The sequence below is a fragment of the Meleagris gallopavo genome, chromosome 1 (assembly GCF_000146605.3).
Source record: "Meleagris gallopavo isolate NT-WF06-2002-E0010 breed Aviagen turkey brand Nicholas breeding stock chromosome 1, Turkey_5.1, whole genome shotgun sequence".
Lineage (NCBI taxonomy): Eukaryota > Metazoa > Chordata > Aves > Galliformes > Phasianidae > Meleagris > Meleagris gallopavo.
Window position 1 is genome coordinate 66,148,288 of NC_015011.2, and position 19,151 is coordinate 66,167,438.

At 41.1% G+C, this 19,151-nt stretch overlaps 1 protein-coding gene across 2 annotated transcripts in view; it reads left to right on the plus strand.

Moving 5' to 3' along the window:
* Nucleotides 1–16,060: 16,060 nt before the first annotated feature.
* The window catches only part of ITPR2 (inositol 1,4,5-trisphosphate receptor type 2), a 234,261-nt gene continuing 231,170 nt past the window's right edge, over nt 16,061–19,151 (plus strand). For both annotated transcript variants that reach the window (XM_031555252.1, XM_010715644.3), the window contains exon 1: nt 16,061–16,131. The gene's annotated coding sequence lies outside the window, so the exon portion shown is untranslated. The remainder of the gene's footprint in view (nt 16,132–19,151) is intronic.

Genomic DNA, 19,151 nt, shown 5'->3' on the forward strand with positions numbered 1-19,151 from the left:
TAAGTGGTCAAAAGGCTTCTGCAGAACCTGAGCTCTCCAAAAAGAGGCAATGGGCAAGGTTCTATTGTAACCCTGCCTGGATAGCAGCTCTTTGCTCAGTGCTACAGAGCTGATTGGGCTGGTGACAGTGACCAGATGAATTTCTGTGTTTCTGGATTTCTGGTTTATACTGAAGCAATTGCTTTCAAATGATCTTGGCCAGAAGGGATTGCTGGGGGCTGCTGAGAAGTCTTACTTTAGTTCTGCCATTTTGGTGCATTGAGAGCAGGGGGAAGTGGGAATTTGTGGCAGCTGATCAGTTCTCTTCCAGGTGATGAACATCAGCTGTCTGCTGTCTGCTGCTTTGCATTGCCTGAGGGGATCAGAAGCGAATCTGACCCAAATGCCAGTTGAAAGTTCATCCCACAACTCTGACAAAGTCTCTGTAAAGTTAGTTGGTAGTAGCTAGCTTAACTTTAATAAGTACTGTGATAGCTTTTTCTGATTTCAGGACAAATTAGATACAGACTTTTATATTACCACACAGCTTTATGTACAAACAAATAGCTGTTCTCCACTCTCATTTCTTAGATAAAAAAAAAAATAAACTTGAAAGATAAAAATAAACAAAAATACATTTGAAGACCTCTTCAGAATAAGGTTTAGAAAAAAGAAACAACAGAGGCTCAAGCTTGTTTCCAGCTCACAGAATTGCTAATGCAAAGCTGCAGCCCAGCACGGTGAACTGTATGCCGTGAGGTGCAGGAGCAATTTGCACTCCTTTTAAGTTGCCAAAGTAGTAAGCAACAGCATAAGTTCAGAGGAATAATCCTCATCTCCACTTCCATTTCTTGAAGGAAGATTATTCATTTAGGTTTAATATCTGCTTATATGCAGAGTTAACAGCTCTGTTAACTTAACAGATGTCTTATTTAGGGTGTTGTACCAGTGGAAGGATTTGTGTGTGAATAAACTGTGATATTGGAGACCATCTTGGCTGCTTGGGGAACAGTTTTTCAAAGCACCAAGCCTATGGATGTGCTTTTATTCTGCAAGCTATTTTTTATCGGTGGCAATGTTACTGTTCACCATCATAACAGTTTATGTGAGTGCTTCTTAGCTCTCTCCAAGCAATATGAGTTCATATACTTAAACAGTTTAGTGGATGATTTGTGCTAGCTGAGTCTGCTGTTGCTTGGAGACCAGCAGCCTCTGAAAGGTTGTAATCTGAAATGAATGAACAAGCCTGATGTTTACTTTTGCCCTTTCCTGCGTTTGAGTCAGCTTAGTCCTTTTATTGAATGTTGTGATGTATGAGTATCACTCAAAAAAGTGTCAGCCATCGCCTAAGCCAATGCCATTTTGTTTCTGTGTGTCAAATTGAAAAATAATAGAGTTCTGCTTCAGAGAGGTATGTGGGGCAAGGCTGTCAGCTGCATTTCCAAGTCAAAGAAAAAGCTTGAGTCCAGCAGATCTGTTGTAGCAGAAGGCCAGACTTTGTGCTGCTCAGGCTGAAGCATCTCAATGTCCTCATAAAAGGAAGCGTTAATCAAAATATAGCAGACAAGTTGTTTATGTGAATGGTTGAGATTATCCCAGACAATGCAGCGCTGTTTGACTTGGAGAAAGAACTGTATAACCATACACAAAGCTGCACTGTAGAGATACTTGCTTGGCTTTGTGATTGTGTAATGAAATCTGGAAAGGTGATAAAAATGGAGCTGATTTGGGGTGGGGTGATGTACTATCTCTTCAGATCAGTTTATAGCTGAGTATTTGATATTTATTATGCACGAATGAATAGGGAATTGTAGCTAAGGCAGTGAGCAGGTTTCTAATCTTAATGTACCAGGCAGTGAATTAACTTGTGATAATGTGTAGCAGTCCAGGAGGCCTGTGGAGCGATAAGGAAAAGGTTAGAATGGTTTTTCTCTGCTGAATATCATTGCACAATGTTAGATTGAGTTTAACAGAGCTTTTTAAACAGGAGTTGTGTACACCAATTGGTTTGTATAACTTGAAACTAGATTTGAACTTTGGTATGCTCTTTTGTGCAGGTTACCCTTGCAGGGAAAGTGTCCAACAGCAGGGCAGCATTGCTGCTATTATTCAAAGACATCGTTGGAGCCAGGATGGCATGGATTGCACCATTTTTAAGATTGTCATTAAGGAGACCTTAGGGTCTTAGGCTTGCCTGCAATTACCTGTAATACTGTCCACCTATAGGAAGAGATGGAATAAACAATGTGTCCTGAAAAGTGCAACAAGTTCCTCTGGGAATGGCCTCTAAAATGTATCACACTTACTTATTTATTCTATTGAAAAATAGTAAAGAGTGGCCCTAGGTAACTGACATCTTTGAAGAGGGAAGTAAATAGGATTTTAATGTATGCCTCCATGGTCCCTATCACACTGAGTGAGGGTCCTTATAGTCAGAGAATAGCCTTGTTTGGAGGAGTCGTGGATAGATCATCAGGTCCCAACTGCTCATAGGATGAGGGAGGTTGGAAGAGATTATCTTGCAACAATTTGTTGAGTTCGAAAGTTGATGGTAACAAAAGCCAGTGATAATGGCCACTTACTGTCACTCACTTTGTTCTGACCTTAGTTCACTTCCCTATGGTGCTGTGTAGTCTTTGGCAAACCAGTTTATTTCCTTTCTTCTCCCATCGCTGTTAATATTATTTACCTCCTTTTCCTTCACTGCAGAATGTGATGGACTTGCTTAGCAGGGGGCCAGCCAAAAAATCTCCCGTGCTTTCCTACAGGTTGCAGCTCAGGATTCTTTCCTGGGGTGCTGTCAAGCTTGTCCTGGCTTCCATCCCCTGCCATGCCTCCTGCTGGCTGGGCTCACGCAGCCACTGCCTGCCTGCTGTTGTGACAGGTTACGATGGTGAATGGAGAAAGGGAAATGTTTTTTTTCTGCATATACAATGAAAGGAAGCACTGCAGTAAACCCAGTGATGTAAAAAAGCCTTCCCGGCACATTACTTTGTAGCACCTTTTCATCCTGTTCCACTGCTCCAAGCCCTCAGTGGTCCACTGGGGACTGACAGGCCGAGTTTACTCCTCTGACAGGCTGCGCATGCTGCTGCTGGTTGCTTGGGCTCCCTTGGGCAGTCAGATGAGGCAGCTCTCTGTTGGACTGTACCACCAAGGTGGTACCTGCCTGATACTCCTTTATAGGTACTGTGGTTGCAGCAGAGCGATGTGTGGTGGAGCTCCTTGGCTTTCTCACCTGCCATTGTGGAGGACTCAAAGTGGCTCATCACACCATGGGGAGGAAGGGCACCTCTGCCCTAGGTTTGGGCAGGAGAAGGGAAGCTCTTGCATGTCTGGGTACTGTAGAGAACAGTGCTGTTTCATTGCTGATATGGTGAAAGGGATAATAAAAGTATCCAGAAGTGAGGTAAAAGACAAGGCCGGTGGCGGGGTGGAGAGGAAATACTTGGAGATGTCTGCAGTGTTTCCTGTTTGTTTCTGAAAATTATGAGTCAGATCCCCCACAAACTGAAGAGATTGGTTTGAAAAATCATGAGATTTAGAAGTAATCATGTGTGGATTTGTTCTCTTGGTATTCTGGTTTTGAACTTGAATGCCTGACGGCCATTCTTCATACTTCTCAGCAGAGAAGTGACAGCAAGAAACGCATGCTCTTTTCTTGTTCAGTGAAAGTAGAGTTGTATGTGTGTGTGTGTGTGTATGTATACATATATATATATATATATATATTCATACAGCATCAAGATATAAGCCATTAGAAGAGATAAAGAGATAAAAAGACTTGGAATAAAATGTATGCTATCTTCTTAGTTCTTCTAGAATCAATTGCCTTAAAAACATTTGTAACATGACTTAGTTGTAACCTACAGCTGATTTCTCTTTGGTTTATGATGTATATGTTTTGGCATAGGAGTGAGAAGGTGCATCATTGCATGCCTGGATTGTGCTTGAGAATAACAGAGCTTTGAGGTCTGTTCCAAAATGAAACATGTTCCTTGTCCTGGAGCTTCCTCAGGTAAAATGTGGCTTGCATTGTTAAAAATGTGGATTTTGTAGGATCGTAATGTAAGTGTAAAGAAATGTTTGCACAGCAGAAATACACTTGAAAGGCAAAATGGAGTGGATTCCATTCTTCCACTGGCTGTATCACTGAAGTGTAAGCTTTTGTAGAAGATGTGGTTTATTTGCTTGCCACTTAATTCCCGGTTATTGTGTGTAAGCGATCCAGAACTCCAGTTCTCTGAGCAGAAAGTGATTACTTGCAGGCATTTTTCCTCTGTTACGGTGTCAGAATAAACTGTATGAAGAGACCTTGAAACGCTTTGGTTCAGCTGAAAAGAATGCTGCAAAACTGGAGAGCCTTCCAGTAAAAGGCCAAATTCATGTCTTTGTAACAAAGCTTGTTGTTAAGACACACCTCAGGAGGTGATATAACATTTGGACACCTGACAGCATAGCCTGCGAGTCAGCTTTGTTCAGTGCTCAGCAATTGCTGCTCTGATGTTTATGTGCTGATAAAAGTACTGTCCCTGTTCAGCGAAATATTGTTGGCTCTGAGAGCACAAGTGAAACTCTGGGTCAAGAATGAGACCATTGTCCAAAAACCTTTTTCCTGCATCAGTATTAATAAATTAACATGAGCTCACAGGCATCTGTAGCAGTGACCTGCCTGCATGGCTCGTGGCATGATCTTGGCACTTGTGCTCATGCTGTCACCAAGACCTGTATGGGAGCAGGGACTGGAGGGCTCCTGGAAGCTTGTGGAGAGTGTGACCACCCCACCCTCTCTTCAGCACGCGATCCTGCTGGTATAGATGTGGGCTTTCCTGTGCCACTTAGACTCAGAGCCTAGGAACGTTCTTGGGCATGTTTGATTTGCTATTGTAAGGATAGCCTTGCTGCGTTGAAGCCAAAATGGATTCCTGCTCACAGTGAGGTCAATTTCGGAAAGGACCAAAGCGTTTCTGAGGTAGGAATCTGCTTATTATGTCATTTTTCCATATTAAAAACCTAGTTATGAAAGATTCTCATGACCAGCACTGCAATGTACTAGGTCCTTCTACAGCTTTTCCTTCAATACCTGCAGACCTCCTCAGAAATTGCTGTATTGCTGTCATGCCATCTTATTTATGGCTGCCGTTTCTTGACTCTTCCACTTCCCAGCTGCTTCACCATATGGAAGGAGCATTTCCTGCCACTTTCTCTATTGGTTGCTGCTCCACGCTGCTGCATGTAAATTCTTTTAAGCGAGCAGGTACAGGTTGGGTGTAGGTGTGGCAAAATGCTTCGAGAGCTGCTCCCAGCTACTGGTAAAGCAGCTCTGAAATAATCTGGAACAGCTCCCAAAATGATCTGTCCCACTGGGAAACTGGTTCCACTTAGTTTAAAAACAAGTAAAAGTAACTGTAAGTTTCCAGCTGTTTTTTGTTTGGAAGTCTTGTTTGTTTGCTTGTTTGTTTGTTTTGTGCCAAAGAAACAGAAAAGCAAAGAGAAATCTGCAGGAGTACCTGGCCCAGCTGCAAAGATTTGTAAACATTTATCATTGCAAAATGAAAATTAAAAAAAACACCTTTTGTTTAGAAAATTGGAACACGTGTTGATGTAAAGTGTTCTCTTATGCTTTAATAGCTTTGCATAATTCTCATTAACATCAATGAGAGCTGGACACATATCAAAGAATGAAAAGACCTCTTTCAGACAGATCTTGTGAGCCAAGTCCTCATCCCTGCAGGCAGAAGTCAGTGCTGAAACCATCAGTGGGATTCTGGGAGCTGATTTACCTACTGAATTACCTCGAGGCTCTAACACTTCAACTGTGAGCTGTGTTCTTCTGTCTGAAAAATACTGATCTATGGTGTGCTTCCAGAGCACTGCTTTCTCAGTAAGGTCGTGCCTGGGCAAGGTTTGTGTCCTGGTGTCAAGCTCAGATTTATTCCCAAAACTAATGTCACGAGTCCTGGGGTGGCAGCACAATAGTGCTCATCTGCACTGAGGAGAGGCCTTGGGACAGCTGAGCCATGACACACCGAAGAACAAATATTAAAAGTACTGGGACAGGTGCCTTGTTGCTGTCAAATAGTGCTGCTTGACTGACTTCCATGGAATTACATGTTTACGCTAGCTCTGGACTTGTCACCATCTGAAGGCCTCTGAAATCAAGTAGATCCTTCTTTGATTCCTGACATGTAACCAAGTTTGGAAAATGGGGCTTTAGTCAGCATTTTGGTACATAAATGTTTTACGCGAGCAGCTTTATGAAATGACAGAGTTATTACTCTCATGGTACAAGATGAAAAAAACACAATTTGGTGTTTAGGACCTAGATTCCTGGTTATGTTTGCACATGTGTGTGTTTTGTGTATTTACATATATAGAGTAAAACATAATTACATATATTATTGTCACAAAAATTGCTGAGCTGTGCAGCATTTGAGAATGGCTTCTCTAGTTAAACAGCGATGTTTTTACATCAGAGTATTTCATCTAAATATGAGTGTCCTAATTCTCTCCCTTTGCTTCTTCACTGTTTATATAATGAGTTGCCTTTCTGATGTGTAGGTGTGAATACCTTAATTACCATTTTCAGTGATTACGTTCTTGACTGGTGTTGGCTCTTCTCAACAGTATTTTTCTGAGTAAACCTTTCTATTTCGTTAAATAGCGTTAACTGTGGCAAATTCAACCTTTCTGCTACCTTCCATTAGCACATGGTTCTTCAAACGGACCTTTCAAGTGGATGCTCACAAATGTGCGTTGCAGCTGTAGACCGTGCTGAATAAAAAGCATGAATTCTTCTGGTATGAGTTGAATGCAGAATTTCTGTTAATATGATTTTTTTTTATTTTTACTTTGCTGCCTGGGGCTGAACAGCTAACCTTTCAACAAGTTCTGCATGCCTGCCTGCTTTTGAGACCAGATATGCTGTTAATAGGAGCTCTCTCTGAAATCACTTACGTACTGTAAAGATTTAAATTTCTTGGCCTGACAAGGACTAATTTGTGAATTACATGCCTAAAATTCATGTAAAGATGTAAGTTTGCCTACTGAAAATCCTGCTAGTAATTAGTGGTCATCACAGTGTCAGTGCTTCTAATGAGTGCTTTGTCTACACACGTCATACTTTTGCTTCAGCCATGCTTTTTTACATTGAGAGGACTGAGCTGCAGACGTGTTTTGGGTAATTATAATGTGTAAACAAGTGGAGTTAAAACAGTTCGTTTAAGTAGCTCTTAAGCTACTTAACATAGCACCCTGTTTGTGTTGGGCCAAATCCTGAACTCATTACAATTTTGCATTCGGTATGTTGCTAGTAGGAGTAAGGATTAAGTAGAAGAGCCACCAAAGTTTGATCAAATTTAAAAACTCTGGTGAAGGATGTTTTGGATGCTCCTATAAGAAGTAAAGGGAATATTTGGAGATTCTCAGGGACATTGGTGGTATGTGGCCTCTGCCCAGAAGAACATGAATATAAAGCCTAGTTTAGGCTATATATGTACACTTTATGTGGGATAATACTTCAGACATGGTGTAGCACAGCTGATAAGCAGAAGATGACTTTTTTGGATTTGCTTATATAATGTTTCACTTTCTAAAGTCTTTTCTTGAAATGATCACATTTCCATTGTTAACAAAATTTTAATTGTTTGTACAGTTCTCTCTACCTTCTTTATTTTGTGTGTAATTAACTAAGATGGTCCCTCATAAATGTCCTAGCCAAGCAAGCTTCATTGAAACGGAAAGATTTTTCTCTTTTGTTCCTACCACACATTGGTGATTGGAGTCTTTAGAAACAATTTGTATCACAAGCAGCAAATAGGCAAGAGGGAGAGAGAGTTTGTGTCCAGAAGGTGTTTCATCCTCCTATTCTGCACATCCATGCTAGAAAAGGTTGATATTGCCCTCTGGAGGTGCCTGTCTTCTCCTCTTCCCCTTGCTGGTTCTGAGGCCTCGTTTTGACAACAGTAAATAAGGATGCTTTGTACCGCTAAAAAGTACAAATGCTTAGTTCCTTGGCAAGGTAAGTATGCCCCAGTTAAGTTCAGTGCCATTTTCCTTGTGCTTAAATGACTTCCCTATTATGCTGGCTAAGAAAATGGCAGAACTGAGACTAAAATCTAGGAATCATGTTTCCTCCCCTGCACTGCAACCTCCAAGTAGCACTGTGTTCTATTGTTACCAATTATTTTAATTGTATTGTTATTTATTGTAATTTACACAATGTTTTAAAAATAAATATAGCTATAAAATGGACAAACAGATTCTACTGCATGGGTTTCTGAAGCTAGGAGTAAGACTGGATATAATACAGTACAAAAGAACGAGAAAGTGACATTCAGGATTTATAGCTGCAGTACTTAATTGAACAGGCAAAACTTTTTTCCCCTCTGACATGTAAGCCTGCAGGTACAGTTACGAGGATATATGAGATAAGGAATAAACTTTATGGCTGCTTGCTAGTGCAGTTGTTAATTCAGCTTTGGCACTGCCTGCTTGCATGCTGTTGTTCCATTTCCCAGTATGTGCTTGGTACCATTCTTTGTGCCCTCTGTCTCCTTGGTGTTTGTTAGTACAACCCCGAGTAACCAACACAAGCATGTTCCAGCATGGTAGGAATGGCTGAGTGTTCGTGTCTGTGCAACTGGGATAAAATGCACCCATATTCTTGTTTTGCACTAAGGATGGCTTGTGATGAAGTTATCAGCTGTTTGAAATATTTTAGGTGTATAGAAGATTTGTTTGATAGTTTTCCTGGAGTTGGGGTGTTTATTTAATAGCTTCTTTCAACCTGTGATTTGTGTTTGTACTAACTAAGGTTTGTTCCCAAAAAGAAGAGTAAAATTACAAAAATTAGAGGCAAGCAAGAGTCAGACTTTTTACTCTTTCTCTATGCTGCTGTGCCTCGTTGGCATGCTGTGCATTTATTGTGTAAATATTGTGTATGGTGATTGAGAGGAATTTTTAACGTGCAGTCTTCCCAAATGGTACAGGAGCTTAATAGCCCCACTGTAAGTGCAAGGGAGGTAGAATCATAGAATGGTTTGGGTTGGGAGGGACTGCAAGGATCATCAAGTTCCAAATCCCCTGCCACAGGCAGGGCCACCAACCTCCAGATCTGGCACTAGACTAGGATCCTTTTTGCTTTTCGGTGCCATTTGGGGTTAATGTAGGAGAACCTGAAAGATTGCAGATATGAAGAGAATGAAAAATCAAGCTTTGGAGAGGAAGGAGACAGGAAAAAGGACAAATTTCATACCGTGGAGTTAAATCATAAAGCTGTAAATCATTTGAATCAGGATTGGTTGTCAGAAAATAAGTATGAACTCACATCTTGGGAAGGGTGAGGTATAATAACTCCAGAGTTTTGGCAGGAGACTGCTTGAGGCAAGCAAGAAGTGGGCTGACCCAGATGCTTGATAAGAGAAGAAATGAAATGAAAAGTGGGTGGATCTGGCAAAGAACTGGGTGGACCTGATTGTTTTGGCACTTGGGTATTTGATGCTTGATTTCCAGGGCAGCAAAATTTTAATAACCTATTGTTTGTTATTGGTTGGTTCCTTAGTAGTATGACTTGCACCCCTCTTCCTGAGTGGGCACTGCATGCTGGGATGTGGGGAGTGCGGGACAGGCTTTGTGAGGAAGGAGAAGGAGAGAAGTGCTTTGAGTGGGAGGTGTTCCAGAGGGATATTTCTGGTACGAAGGTGGTGTGTGTAAAGGGACGGCTGTGGAGCAGAGGAAAGGGAGGCTTTGAGGGCTGCTTCTTCACTCATGAAAGGGTGTTGAGATCAAATCTTTGGGATGTAGCCTCAGCATGATTTGTGAGCTGATGCTGAACAAAGGTTGGCCTCGGCTCCACTGGCAATTAAAATGCCCAGCACCACTAGCAATTAAAATGTCCAGCTTCTCTTGCTGACGTCTGTTGTCAACATTGTCCCCTGTTCCTGCTGCTGAGAAAAATCAGTGAAATGATAATGTAACAGGAACTATGAGAATAAAAGCTGAGCAATCAGAGAGGAAGTGTTTTCGGTCTAACACACTCTGGCTTTGTTTGTTAGAGGGATAAAATACATATGTAAAGCACCAACCTTAGTTCTGCACATCTGTGTGTGTTAACAATAATTAGACATCAGTAGTGCTCTTCTGTTTTTTGACAAGTTAGGCACATAAACCTAGGATAGTTACATGTATGAGAGTGCATAGGATAGTGTTTTTTGTCCTCTCTTGTGTGTTATTTTCAATTACTAAGTACTTAGTAATAGTAGCCCTGAAACATGAAGGTCTCTCTGTTGGTAGAAAGAGAGAAAATAACGTTCTGAGCAGTATTTTTTTAAAATTGAAGGCATAACTCTACAGAAGCAGGTTAAATGAATATAGGTTACGTGGCTGCTGTTCCAGACAATTAAAAGACACCTAACATTATGAAAGAGCCCTAAAATTCATGAAATCTATCATTGCCACTTTTCTAGCATAGTATCTTTTTTCTGACATTTACTTTTTGTTTTACCAGAATGTGATTGTATCCCAGTAGTAATTTTAAAGTAACTCATCACTGTGAAAAATTTTTCTAGGAATGTTGCTGTATGACATTCCTTGACCCTTATGCTACAGCAGCAAGTTTCTGGAAACTTGTGGTATGTTCACCTTTAGCCTGTGTGAGGTAATCTGAATGGCTCGTCCAGCATATATGATTCATACCTATAAACTGGGCATGTCCAACCTGCAGCCCAGCACAGCTAGCAATGCAGCCGCCCCCCACCCTGCACTGTTCCCTGTGAAGTGGCCCCAGACACGTGCCCATCATTCAGCAACAGCCAAACCATCAGTGCACTGTTAGCATTGTGTGACTGAAAGCAGGGCTGTGCAATGCTGACTCAAGTGATGGCACATAACTGTATGCATTTTGATACGTTGGCTGTACATAGTCCTGTGAACAGTGAAGAATACGTAGCTGTGCTTTCCATTTTGATAAAGGAGATTGAGAATAGATTTCAAGATTGACAAAAAAAAAAAAAAATCATCAATTTATGTTTGAGAGACCATTTTCAGTTGATAGAAATACATTACCTGCAAATTTTCAAATGGAGCATGTAGAGTTGCAATCAGACATGCAGCTCAAAAATCTGATCATGTCTCTTAACCAGACTTTCAAAATCCCCACCTTACCAGGGAAGTAAACTTTGCTTCACGATCATGCCTTACTCATGTCACCGCTTTTTGGCAGACGTACATGTCAAGGATGAAGCACAGGAAGAGTGAAATTTCATCAAAAATTTCTGAGGATCACCTTGAGAACTGACTGAGTACTGCAACCACTGTCGTTGAACCAGCCCGATGACTTGGTTTCAGAAAAACACATATCCCACTAGTTGTATGGTTTTGTTCCTCTTTTTTTTTTTAACATTTTAAGAAGAATATTAGAAAATAAAATGTTTTGTTACTTATATATTAATGGTATTTTATATTTTACAAGGGCGTCTCCAAAATTAATACCTCTTGTTTCATGGTGTTGACCCACAACATCAGAGGTGGACACTGGTAGTTTGACGGTAGAGGTTGAGCCTTCCCACCAGTATTCCATTGCATTTTGTTGCTGTGTAACATACGGTAGCAGAGGGCAGTCTGACGAAATGGCATCTGACAAGAAGTGTGCATGAAGCAAAGGGGTGTAATTCAGTTCCTCCTTGTGGAAAAAATGGCGCCCATTGACATTCATTGATGCTCACTGAACATTAATGGAGACCAGCAGTGGCTGTGAGCACAGTGAGGCACTGGTAACAGTGGCATGGGTCATCTGCGCTGATGGAGATTTTTATGACAGTGCATAGGTAATGGCAGTGACTGTGTTGAAAAAGAGTGTTTTGTAGCTGAGAATTTGCTCTATCAACTAGTGTTCTTGTGCTTTTTGTATCTAGTGTAGTTTCCATGGAAATAAGTAGGAAGCATTCGTTTTGGAGTAACTCTAGACAATTCCTCTTCACTCTGCAGCTCAGGCAATTCAACAGGTTGAACACCCATGCTATAAACACATCTGTCAATATTTTCTGCCAACATACCTGCCTTATCAGTTATACCTCTTCCCTGTAGTCCTCCCATCAGTGAATTCTTCCTCTTCTTTCCCTGAATACACACTGAAACCCACTGGTTGTCCACGTATGTTCTGCTTTTTTCTTTCAGTGAAAGTCCCTAGAAAGGTTGCTGCTGTTTCAAGCAGTGGGAATTACCCCAAGTTGTTGTCTTCCTGTTTCCCAACAGTGCCCAAGGAGTGGAGTAATCATAGAAGCTATATGGGAAGTTTGAAGCTGGTTTTAGGCAAGTTCTGAATGCAAATAATAAACAGCTTTAGGATCTTGTCCTCTTATTGCTGAAACACTATCAAATAGGAGAGACAGTGTGTTTAAAACTGCTTGTAAATACGAACTCCATCTTATAGGTGGAGTTCATTGCTGGTAGATATTGTTAAATTGAATGCATCTAACCATGTTTGGGTTTACGTGTGGAGAGATGGGGCAGATTTAACCCCACCAGATGAAGGGAGAGGAGGATGTCTGTAGAACTGCATGCAGATTGGAGCTTTGCTTCACACTCTACAGTGCGCTTACCTTGGCTTATACTAGCAGTGCTTATACTGCTTATACTAGCAGCCTGAAAGCTGCTTCTCCACTGAGAAGCAGGCCTTACCTCCTGGACATAATTTAGATAGCTTTAGTTCTTTTTCAGTGTGACTTTGTACATGCTAATGTGAGGTCTCAATGACTTCAGTGCCTGTGAGTGGCACAATGAGGAACTGCCCTTACTTCCTCTGAATTGAGCAGAAAAAGTTTTGCTAGCTTCAGTGGGAGAATGGTTGGGCAGCTAAGACAGGCTGTCCCATGAACGTTGTTACTTTTAGACCCTAATTCTGCAATTACTGAATACAAAGGCCTGTGCGTAAAGGTCTGTTGCCACAGTTGTCACTGTGACTTCACCGATGATTTATCTGCAGCACCACTGAGCTACTGTACAACTTAATTACCACTGCTCTACAGCAATTCCTTGGTGGCATTGTGCATAAAGCAGATATTTGTTGTGTTCAAAGAGGAACTTGAACAAATAAAGATTATGTTGTACATGTGTAAGGAACTTGTTTGTTGTTTATATGCAGCCAGTGTGAAAAACTGAAATGTAGTCATGCCATATCTGACAGGTACTAAGTGACAACAGTAGTCCGTATCAAGAATTAAACAAATAAACCCCTTAAAGTCTACCAAAGCTTTTTGATAGCACAATGACTTGAGTATTTGCTTAATAGTTTAGATCAGTATTTAAATAGTGAGCACATTTGCTTGTATAATATAGTACATTCTTCCTTTATCACTAAAGTCTTTCTTTACGCTATTCAGCCTCCTATGCAGAATAGCGAGCAACGATGGAAGGTGTTGTGCTGTGGTCTGATGGAAGCTGCAAATGCCCAGGACCTTTTGTGGTCAAGCCTGTTGCTTGATTTCACCCCTTGGATTGTTTGCTTGTTATGTGGGTCATTAACTACTGGTTGGTTAGTGCATCCATCCAGCAGGCTTCAGCTGCTCTCTGCCCATCTTTAAGAAGTGGGATTTGAGTATATCAAAATCTGCCCTCCTAAGTGCTCTGTCTTTGAGGGGCCTCTTTTGCCCCAGTCTGTAGCAGCGGCTGAAGCCCCCACTTTGTGAGCTGCAGAAAACTCAACTATCACTGTGGCACCATAACTAGTGCCTCTCAGTACTCTCAAACTCTTCAAAATACAAACTCCTGGAGTACATTCATTGTATGAAAATATTGGTGATTAAGTTGCAGAAAGTCTGCTGTACAGATAAAGCAGTACTTTAGTTTTTTGTCCTGTATTGCAAGATACTTTGTAAGAAACAAAGGTACCAGAAGCTGAACAATGGCTCAGGAGATGTTTCAGTTCTGTTGTGCAGCTGTTCTGCCCCACATCAATTAATCTCTCTGAGCTGTCATTTCCTGCGCATAGGATGGGAGCAGTAGCCATTCCGTTCTCCTTTGTCTGCCTTGTCTGATGTCTTTGGTCCCCGATGACCACAGAACTCATTTATGATCCTCTGTGCCTTTAGACAATGCTTAAATGAAAGTGATGAATAATAAGTATTTAATATCTATGTTCTCAGCCTAGGAAGTTCAGCATGTGTTTGAATGGTGCAGCTCACCATCTCAGGGGGAGGGCAGGATTCTGTTTGTTTTTCTCAACATGGACATGATGTTTTGTACATGCCTTTTGTTACAGCAGTGGAGTGCCTAGGAGCATTTTGCATTTTATCCAGTTAGAGTTGTCGCCAGGGTTACACAAGATACAACCAAGAAGCACAGGATGTGCCTTGTGAGTCACGCCACTTCCCACATACCGTCCTCCATCCTGCCTGTGTTTAAGGGTTAAGCCTCATGGGTTCAGTCAGACAGCCTTGGAGGGATTTTGTAGAGCATTGAATACTTGACATTAAAATCCCTTGGCAAGACATTTTAACATTTATTCTTTTTGAATCTCCTTTTTTCAAGAAGTTGCCAAAGTTGGTGAAATTTGAAGTGCAGCTAGATATTGAAGTTACCTCCTGCAAGAGGCTTCAATAGCAGTTCCCAGCAAGCGCTGCTATGATAATGCCTAGTAGGACTGTGGCTGCCATGTGAGGAAGTGACTGTAGGAGTGAGTGAGGAGTGGGGCAGTGGAAGGAGAGGCCGAGGCCTGGCTGCTCTCCTGCCTTCTGGCTTCAGTCTTAGTCACTGTGCCACTGGCAGACTTGAAAAGCAAATTATGCAGATGTCTATCAGGAGTCATGAAGGTAGTACTGTTCAGGCCTAACTCAGGGCAAGAGGAGTGGAAGTAGTCTTGTCCAGCCCTGTTTTTCCTGTGATTGCAGATTTTATGTGCTGCTTACGGAATGCTTTGGCACACTAGATCATAGACAAAAGGCATCTTGCAGGACCGACTCTTCCTAAATCCTGCAATCCAGACCTTGCTTTGATTTTGCTAAGCCCCATGATATAAACCTGTGCAAAAAGCACACCTCCATGAGGCCATTGATCCTGTAGCTGCCTCCTTCACTTCTCTATCCTCACAGATACCTCAGATTTGCCACCAAGTATGTCACAAGAACTGAGCTGACTGTTGACACTTCCAAAATTTTTACTGTCCTATTAGAGGCGCAAAATCCTTGGTTATGCTAGGGAAATGGTCTTGTGGTATAAACCCTTCAGCTTGAGTGAAAGTTGAATGCCTCTGTTTCATAACTGAGATGAACCCAATCTGTGCATTTTCTGTCAGTTTCCCACAGAAGATGCTGCTATGATTTGTGATGCTGAGTGGCAGGGCCATTCTGTGCCCTTAACTATGAGTAGTTGTTTGAAACAAGCAGTTTATTTACAAGATGCTTCCTGAAGGGAAGCTAAATTTATGCTTAGGAAATTCTGTGATAAGATAAGCATTTTTTTTGTCTTCTAAGTGGGGTTTATAATCTTTTTTAATTGTGTTGTTTATTTAACTTTTGAAATATTGCGATAAATATGTTTAGTCTGTTATTTATATTTTCAGCTGTGGATTACATAAACACTTATTCATTCTAGAAAAGGAAAATGTGCTCCTGTGAGTTTTGATCAGAGCTGACTCTTGATTTTACATGCCTCTTGAGAGGAAAAAACCTGGAAATTGTGAAGAAGAATGATTGAAGACTAAAATCTGAGGTGTTCTGTCAGGTTCTGTATTCAAATTCCAGCTAAAGCAGTGTTATGAAAACAGCAAGCCATTGGCGAATCCCCTGTATGTCCTGATGGTATAAGCAGATTAACATAGTTGTGTACCCAAGTGATGGCTGCTTGCTCTGCCTGTCCTTGAAAGGCCTCAGAGCAGATGCAAGAACCTGCAAACAGGGTTAGGGCCAAGCAAACCTGTTGTACTTTAAACATCCTTTCTTGTATCTGATACAAACACGACTTCTGTTTTTTGGCTTAAATTGGAAAAATGTATAAACTTCTGTAGTGAAGGTATGACTTTAATGTTGGAATTTATGTATGCTGCTCTCAAACACGTTTTAGTGAGTAATAACTTTTGTATTTTCAGGTTAGTGGATGACAGATGTGTGGTTCAGCCGGATGCAGGTGACCTTGCCAACCCTCCCAAGAAGTTCAGAGGTCAGTAAATGAGGATAATTGTTTTTGTTTTTTTTTAAATTAATGCACATTCTGACTTTTTGGGCAAAGATGTACCTTACCAGAGAGGTAACTTCCCAAAAGTCTTGATGAACATGGTGCTGAAGTTTCAAGCCAGAATGTGAAAGGCCAGTTTTGTGAAAGGAATGCCAAGTCAGTAAAGTCATCAGGGGCAGATGGAAAACACAGGGAAAGGGACTAACCTGCTTGTGGTTGAGGAACTGATTATTCAGTCTGTCCACTGAGTGCAAATCCTTCACTTTGGGAGCAGCTTCTCGCTCCAGCTCTGCTCTTACTGTAGATGGGAAATAACCTCATGAGGTTCACAACTAGTGGAGCTGCTGATGTATTTATTTTTTTAGAAGATAACCCTGCTTTTTAAGGATTACCCCCAAATATTTTGTCAGCTTTTTATTTTTTCTTGCTTTTAACTGGGCCTCATTTTTCTCAGATTTTTTAGACATGAGCTTGTAGATGCAGATAATTTATTCCACTTTTTTACTTGATGGAAAAAATAACAAAGCACTGACAACATGCAGTTTCTACTTCTTGAATGCCGAAAATACTCCTGTGGTATTAGAAGTTGTGTTTATGTTTAGGGAAGGAAATACAACCTTTCAGGGTCTTGTCGGCTCTTCATTTAAGTGATAAGATCTAGCTGCACCAGAATGGAGCCTTACTAGCCTGATCCAGACCTCTGTTGGCTTAAATAGACTTTGATTCACACCTGTCACAAGGACAGTTTTGACTTGCCTGGTTTACAGCAAATGAAATAAACATAATGTCCCAGACCATTGCTGATTGTCTCTATTTCAAGAAGTTGCACAGAGATGTTTAACCTTACTTCATTTCTAATGTTTATTATACTGTAGGTGTATTTGCTATTGTTGCAAAAATGTTGCATTTAAAGTATTGAGATACTGAAGCTCTTCTTTTCCTGAGTTTTTAAGGTTTATTTTCCATCATACATTCGGGAAATGTTACCACCAATTCTGGTTCCAGCTGTGAGATTCAGCACATCTGCAGATCTTGGAAACTGGAAATTGAAAAAATGAGAACATGTATTTCTAATGGTTTCTAAGTACATTTAAATCACTCGTACACTATCATGGAATAACTTTACAGCAGAAATGGGGATGGCATCTAGTTCTCCAGTGTGACTTTCAAGCTACCTAGCTGTGATTTCATCTTATTGTATTTAATTCACAGCTTGAATCCTGCACAAATTTCAGATAGGGATTCTGTGGATAGTAGTTCTTCTGCTTCACCACCTTGGTTTATTCCAAAGCAGAAATATACAGGTTTCTAGATGAGACAGGAGTCACTGGAAAAGATTTGCATGTGACAGTGCAATTGCAGAATGTGTTGAAACACTTAGAATCGAAGATATGAACAGAGGCTGAAAGGACAACCTTAAATTTTTCATTGTCTAACAGAGTGCTTGATTTTATAGTATCAGTAGAGTTCTTTAGTTCTGTTTCCTTGTTTGAAAAGACAAAGAAGGAAAAAGATGATAGCATTCTGTGTTCAGTTTTTCCAAAAAACTTGATTTCAATGTCAAGAAAGTCTGGGCACTTTGATGCAGTGTGCGGGGTTTTTGAGTTCACAGCACTAATGGCACAGCTCTAGTGGTGGTAGTAGTACACGTGTATGTGTGTAGGTCAGATGTCAGAATGGGATGAGACACAGAAAACCTACAGCTGTTTTCTGATATTATGGGAATGCAAAGACTGTTCTCCTGAGTCACATCCCAGCTTCTTGCAGGAGAATGTTTTTTGTTAGTTGTAAACAGTTTTGGCTCTGGTGATCCTGCCCCTCCACTGTGCGCTGGTGAAACCTCACATGGAGTATTGTGTCCAGATGTGGAGTCCTCAGTAGAGGAGGGACATGGACCTGTTGGAATGTGTCCAGAAGAAGGCTACAAAAATGATGCAGGGGATGGAACATGTTTCCTATGAGGACAGGCTTAGAGACCTGGGGCTATTCAGCTTGGAGAACAGAAGGCCCTGAGGAGACCTGAGAGCAGCTTTTCAGTGTCTGAAGGGGGGGAATATAAGAAAGAAGGGGCCAGACTCATTGGCAGGGTCTGTTGTGATAGGACAATGGGAAAAGGTTTCAAACTAAAAGAGAGGAAATTTAGTTTGGCTATAAGAAGTTTTTTAGAGCAAGAATGGTGAGGCACTGGAACAGGTTTCCCAGAGAGCTGGTGGAAGCCCAGTCCCTGGAGTCTTTCAAGGTCAGGCTGGATCAGGGACTGAGTAACCTGTTTGAGCATGTCCCTGTTCATTGCTGAGGACTTGGACTAGATGACCTTTAAAGGTCCTTTCCAACTCAAACGACTCTGATTCTCTGATTCTATGTCGGAGCTGTATCTTAATGATTACCTATGAAGCATGGCCAGGCCAACATTTTTCTGAGAACTTTGAACACTGTGGCACTTAGCTGTTTGTGTTATGAGGGAAACCAAAAGCGTAGCTCTGCCACAGTTTGTTAAATTTATTAGTTCTGCTCAAAAGCACTGAGGCAAAAGAGCTGCTAAAAGTCATCCGTATAACCAAGACATGTAAGAGAAATACATGTTTTTCTCTCTAAAAATCTCCCAGGAAATGGATTCAATTAGAATCTCAAAATTTGTAAAACAAACAAGAAATACTTTAAGTAGGTTCTTGGCATGAAAAGATGATTTAGGCATGAGTGATTAGTTGAATGATTAGACATACACAACTAAAAATAGTGCCTAACAGCAGGAAGAGTAGGGCCTCTTTAGTAACAGAAACTGCTGTCTGCATGGTTTACAGTGTTTTTATCACTCAAAGCTGAAACTGGCGTTGATGTGAGGTTAGAACATGACCTGCATGTCAGAGGAGTCTGAGAAAGGCATGTTTCCAACAAGATATTTAGATTCCAGGGTCTGACTTTGAAAATGAACATTAGAGGTCTATGTTTGCACTTTTTGGGTAATATTTTAACAATTCGGCCTCCTTTCCCTGCCATCCTCTTTA